We start from the raw sequence: 6722 nt of genomic DNA, 5'->3' as shown, positions 1-6722 counted from the left end.
GGTTTTGAAATGATACCTGATCTATCTCATTTGCCATGAGACAGGGCTGTGATTTAGTCTCAGACTCTTCATCATCATCATCTGAGTCATTTTCCAAATCTTCCCATGTGGCCATCAGTCCCTTCTTCTTCACTTTTTTCGGCTTCTCTTCCTTTTTCAACTTGGGGCAATCAGATCTGAAATGACCCATTTCCTTGCAATTGTAACAAGTTACTTTGATAAGGTCTTTCTTCATCTTCCTTGAGGTGCTGCCTTTGCCTTTGAGCTTCACCATTTTCCTAAATTTTTTTGCAAACAACACAAACTCATTTTCAGAAGAGTTATCACTGGATTTATCATCCAGAGGGTTAGTCACAGAAGAAAAAAGCAATTCCTTTCTTTTTTGAATCTTTTTTCAAATAAGAGTTTTCAAAAGCAAGAAGATTTCCTCTCAAATCATCAAGTGTCATGGAATCTAAGTTACTACTCTCAGAAATAATTAAAGCTTTTGTTTCCCACTCTTTTGTGAGACATCTCAACACTCTTCTCACTAGCACAGATTCTGAATGTGTGATTCCAAGAGCATCTAAGCCAACAGTGATGATATTGAACCGTTCGAACATTTGCGCCAGATTGTATGACAATACATTTGCGTCACTGTTTTCTGCCATGAGGATCTTTACTCCAAGCTGCAAAGCTTGATCTCTTTGAGACCAAGCTCTAATACCAATTGATGGTTTCAGTGGCTAAGAGAAGGGGTTGAATCTTAGCCCCCTTTTTTCGGTGCTAACACTTGCTGACCTTCAGAGAAAACTTTTCTGTTTTTGCTCGTCACTGGACACGAGCAACTTTGTTTTATCTCGTCCCTTGCCACGAGACTTTTTTGTTTTGTCTCGTCACTTGGCACGAGATAATTCTAGTTTTTGCTCCTGTGTAGTAGAAAACAGAAATGGAGTAGAAAGAGAAGACTATTACACCCAGATATATCCTGGTTCGGCTGCTAAGTGTGTAACACCCTACCACGCTAAGCTTTACGCTTAAGCCGTAAAACAGAGGTGGTGTGGTATTACGACCTCTAAAATAAAATATATATTTATAATAGCAGAAGAATTATAATATGCTAGGAGCCGTGAAGAAAAGAGGAAACAAAATCGCAAAATAAAAGCGCAACGCTCAAGGAACGGGTTAACCTGCGTGCTAAGGAAACCATAACTATTAAACATATGATAACAGAAGTAGGAATAGAGTGCCAAAGATACCAAATAACAAGCTCCTAACTCAGCCTGCGAAGTCAAGACTGGCCGGAGAATATTTACATATATATACATACATATCCATAACCCAAAAGTACATATACACAATCCTACCTCTCCATAAACCTCTAGGAGGATCAAAAGAACAAGTTATGCGGAGAGAAAACCAAGTATATATATACACATCATAGCATAACAAAATAACCCTGTAACCACTCCGCTTCAAGGGTCCAGATGCCTAACGAGATGCCTCTCGACCTGCATCTGAAAAACAACAACATAGTATGGAATGAGAACCGGAGGTTCTCAGTATGGTAAAGGTGCCACACACATAATATATAAGGTCCTGGGAATGCCAGAGGCAATCCTAGAACACCGACACTCAGATTATAGAGCTTAAAGTATTAAACAGAAGCCATAAAAGGTGGTTCTCTAAAAATATTTAATCCTAACTTAACTTAACCTTAAATCTAAATCCCATACTGCCATTCCTCCATACCTCCAACTCCATCATGCATTTTCACAGACAACTAAACAGACAAAGGCAAACACAAGAAGGTTACAAGTACTGCAGATAACAAATATACATTTAACATGGCAAATACAGATAGGCACACCCAATTAGAGCACAAGTAAGTAATTCAAGTAATATGCATATGATGCATGCCTGTCCTATGGCTGATGAGGCTCATCTGTCGGTTATCCAGCCAACCCGACAAGTCTGAATTGTCCTTAGACGGTCCCCCGACGTGCATCCCCAAGAGTCTATGCATAGATTTTTCTCAAATAATCAATATTGCTCAATGGGGGTAACATTCCCGGGAATTTATATAGTGCCCGGTCACACTTACGTCGTAGGGTCAACAGAGTATCGAGTTTTCAACCTGGTACACGTGGTGGCAAGCCACGACACTTAATCCAGGGAATCTCGTATCTCAGATTATTCAAATTCATAAGCCATTTAAATAATTTAATTATAATTCATCAATATCCACATCATTCTCAATCACATTTCATTCATCGTCATACATCAATCATATTCAATCCTTATCCTTCATTATCACACCTCCCACTCCGTCTATCAATAGTTCTAATCCAAAACATAATTCATTTTTTCCTAAATGAATCAAACTTAAAACATGCTCATTGTCTTAATAACTCAAAATCAAACCATAACCTTTAAATCTAAATCTTTTTAAATAATCATATAAACAAAATCTCTAATTTTTATAAAATTTCGGCAGCATTTCCTCTAAAACTCGGACTTTGCCACCCTTTTCGGGTCCAAACCTGCATTCTTTTCAATCCAACATTCTCTTCCTCATTATCATAACAATCTCCACAAAAATCTACTTCAGATCAACAATTAAACTCATACAATCTTCAAATCCAACAACCAAAATTCAACTAAGAATCATAGTTCACAATTCCTAGGCTTTTAACACAAAATACCTCAAATCAATAATTCACCGAATCATTAATTAATCAACAAGCACCAAACCAACTATGTTCATCAACAATAACATTCAACTATAACTCGTTCCAAATTAACATAACAACATTCACCATCCAAAATTAATAACTAATTATCCAATAAACTTCAAACAACTATATTCATCGACAAATCACTAAATATTAAACATACACCTGCATTCCAGCTTATCCTATGGTCATCTAGCCTAAGTTTTCACAGAACATTATATATTAAATGCAAGAAACCTAAACCATACCTTAGCCGATTTTCACGTAACGACCAAAGCTATTTATTCAAAACCAAGACAGCCTCTCAAAACTCAACTAATCCGCTTCCTCCAAGTTCCAGTATTCACAATTTCAAGCTCCAATTATTTATTTTCAACCTAATACACGTTCATAATACATATATACCCAATTTAATACTCAAAGCTCAAATTTAATGAAAATAAAATAGAATTATCGTATCCTCACCTTACCCAAGCTTCACATAAGCAAGAGTGAACGTTTTTCTCAAGCTAATTGGATCCTAAAACATCAGAAATCAAAGAAATTCAATATTCCCACTTAAAATTCGAAAATTGGGGGAAATGAAGGCTGAGTGTAAAATAATGAGTTACCTATGAAATTGTTCCGGTAGAAATGTAGAGCTCGACGCAGTGAACGCGTGGCCGCAAACGGTGCGACGATTGGAGCTCGAACGGAGGAATTACGGGATTTGGAACTTTGCCGTAAATGTTCGGCGTTCCTTTCCTCTCCCTGGAGCTCAGCTGCGTCCTTGAGGAAATGAGGGAACAAGAGCCCGTGGCTCTTTTTAATGGGCTGGTCCGGTTGGACCGATAAGCCGGTTCGGGTTCGGTTCAACCGGTTCGGTCCTTTAGGTCCAATTTTGGACCGTTTTCTTCGAAATTAGTGTCAAAATTCTCGTTTCGATGAGCTCTACCCTAATTTAATATAGCATTCACATTTCTAATCCTCCTTATTAAAAACTAATTTATTGACTAATTATCTACTAATTTAACCGGGGTTTACAAAGTGCAGTGCAGCCTACATCCAGTCTCCATCACAAACATGATGGAATTTCACTATAATCAATCTGATTACAACTTGTAAAGTGCTAACCCAACTTACAAGGGGATTCCCACAGAATCATGATACACAACATAGATGAACAAAGGAACTCTAAGACATCTATGGCTTTTTCTTTTAATTTTGCACTCTCTGCCTTTTTCCGCTCTATGGCTTTTTTCATTACAAACCTCACTGTTTGCCTTTTTCCATGAGACTCAAGACATGACAAAATTAAACAGAAAAATACTAAACAGAATACATTGAAGGAGAAGAGAAAACTGTTAGCTCAGGTAGCTCTGAGAACACTGTGCCTTGCACTCTCAAATTTTCTCCTTGCTTCAAACAGTGGTTGTTCCCCCTTTTTAAAGAAGAGGAAAGCCTCCACACTTGAAGCCAAAACCGAACCAACTTCTTCCTCCTTCAACAAACACAGAACCGGTTCGGCCACTTAGAGAGAGAAGAGATAATCATGTAAAACCCAACATGCAATTACCTCTAGTCCTTTCTTGATCATCACCCTTCATCAATCCGAGCTCTCCATCCTTGGCTTCCTCTCCAAGATGGATTTCTGGCCCTTGATGCTTCATGATGATGATGACTTCATCTGCTTCAATCTCTGTCTCAACCATCACTTCGCCACTCTAGCTACTCCCTGTGGTGGTTGAGCAGAATCAAAGACAAGCCATGCTTCAAGAATCTCCCTCAAGCTGGCCGAATCTTCATCTTCCTTTTTGAGCATGAAGAAGCCAAGATCTCATCACAAAATCTTACCATAAGTGATGCAAATCTTAGCCACAACTTACTTTTCTTTTTCTTTTTCGTGCCATCATCATGATGGTCTTGTAGCTTGTTCTCCCTTCCTTTCGGTAGTTTACATTTGCTTCCATGGCTACCAATATTTTCTGTGTAATAACCGAAGAGAGAATGAGATGAGAGAGAGGAAAGAGAAGTTAATAATTAATGAAACAAAGATAGAGAATAAAGTAAATCAATTTCCCTTTCTCTTTGCTGGCAAGCGTGTAGCTTTAGTGCTTGTAGTCAAATCAATGACACTCATATTCTCTCTCATGTTTCCAGTGCTATCAAATTAAATTTGGAATCCATTCAAAGAAGAGAGATGGGATCCGTTGGGAAGCATGAAACAAATGTTAACATTTGTTTTCCTGATGGACTTTGGATTCAGATCATGCATGGAAACATTCATCAAAATTGAAATTGGGCTTTGTTGCAATAAAGCTTAATCTGACCCAATAAAATTTTAATTCAATCAAATTAATTGGGCTTATGATAATTTTTGAGTTTTGGCCCAATTAATTTATTTTCCATTCAGCCATAAGAAACTAACTCATATTAATGCTGAATATTTTAATCATTGGGCTAGCAACATTTCCTTTTAATTCGGCCCAATTTATAAAATCTGCAACAAAATTATTAATCAATATATATTAAATAAAGATAAAATTAATGATTTTGTAATTAATTGTTTTAATAATGTTTAGTCATCACAAATATTAATTTAGAGTTTTCCAAACTCATCATCATTATTTTCTTTTTTTTTCTTATTCATCTTTTTCTTTTTATTTTACCTTCTTAAGTTTTTTCTTGTTTAACTATATTAACAAGAATAAAAATAAAAAAAATCAAATAAAGAAGAAGAAGGAACACATAATATTGTAAAATTGCTTGAAAAATGATGAACCAATATTCATTCAACTAAAAGAAAGAAAGAAATAAGGAAAAAAGAAAAAGAAAAAATGCATTAAAGAAAATATTTTTGTGCATTTATAGTAAAATTTTGATGTATGAATTCTGAATTTGAATTGTTATTGTGATAAATATGTTCTATTCTCGTTTCGGTGTATTTTGAAAAAGAAAGAGGAAACGCAAAGAAGAAGGAGAAGAAAAAAGAGGAGGAGGAGGAAGAACGCGGGATACAAACTTTGGAGAAAAATCAATATGATTTCACGCACACGTTATATAAGTGGATTTTATTAGGTTAGAATTAACTTGTATGCCAAAAATGTTTGTATATATAGTGAAATTGTTAATTAAATCTATTAAATCATATAGCAACTTACGTCTATTAACTTCACCTAAAATTAACTTGAGTTTTCACCTAGATAAACTTAACCTCTAAATTTTTGTAATCTTGATTATATGTGTAGTTGTCGGCCACATTTAAAACAAAACAAAACAAAATTTAAAGTTATTACTAGGAGTGTTTGTGATTGGATTGAATGATTTTTTTTTTAAAAATCGATCTAATTTTAACCGGTTTATATTAGATTGAATTTACGGTTTGTAAATTAAAAAAATTAAATATATATACCAAATTTTTTAATATTAAATTTTAAATGACAATGATATATCAAGTCTCAATAAATATTTTAAAAAATTAATAATAATATAATAAAAATAAAATTATAAGTGAGTTAAAATAAATAAATAAATCTCATTTAATATATGAATAATATAAAAATATATAACAAATTAAATATATTATAAATAAAATTATAAATATAATAAAAAATAATAATATTATAGTTCATGGTGTAATTTAGATTAAATTAAATTAATTTTAAAAAATAAATTTAAAATCTGATCCAATTTATAAAAATAAAATTCAATTTAATTTAAATTAATACAATTTTAATTAATTTTTAATTTAAATTAAATTAAATAAACTACTTAATTTGAATCAAATTTGAACACCCTATAAAACCCATTTCCCTAATTTATTCAATACGTATGTGTACGTGCTTAAATCCCAGACGCATCCATAACCCGCAACCCGCATACGTATCAAATTCGTAGAAAGCTAATCTTAATTCGTAATCGTGATCATGATAGAAGCCGGTTTAAGAGGCGGTTATTGAGAAACAAGAACGAATGATCCTTCTTCCATAGGTGGGCTCCACTTCCCACACTAACCCTATAAATAGATAG

General features: G+C 34.2%; 1 long non-coding RNA gene across 1 annotated transcript; it reads right to left on the bottom strand.

Moving 5' to 3' along the window:
* Positions 1–1242: 1242 nt before the first annotated feature.
* Positions 1243–3494, bottom strand: LOC140179597 (uncharacterized). Its single transcript, XR_011873162.1, has 4 exons — positions 3326–3494; positions 3180–3234; positions 2963–3091; positions 1243–1496 (listed from the first exon to the last, which is right to left on the bottom strand). It is a non-coding gene; the product is annotated as an uncharacterized lncRNA (long non-coding RNA).
* Between the last annotated feature and the right edge of the window lie 3228 nt (positions 3495–6722).

This window comes from Arachis hypogaea, chromosome 2 (assembly GCF_003086295.3).
Source record: "Arachis hypogaea cultivar Tifrunner chromosome 2, arahy.Tifrunner.gnm2.J5K5, whole genome shotgun sequence".
Taxonomy (NCBI): Eukaryota; Viridiplantae; Streptophyta; class Magnoliopsida; order Fabales; family Fabaceae; genus Arachis; species Arachis hypogaea.
The sequence above is the reverse complement of the archived record's forward strand: the minus strand, read 5'-3'. Positions and strand labels throughout refer to the sequence as shown.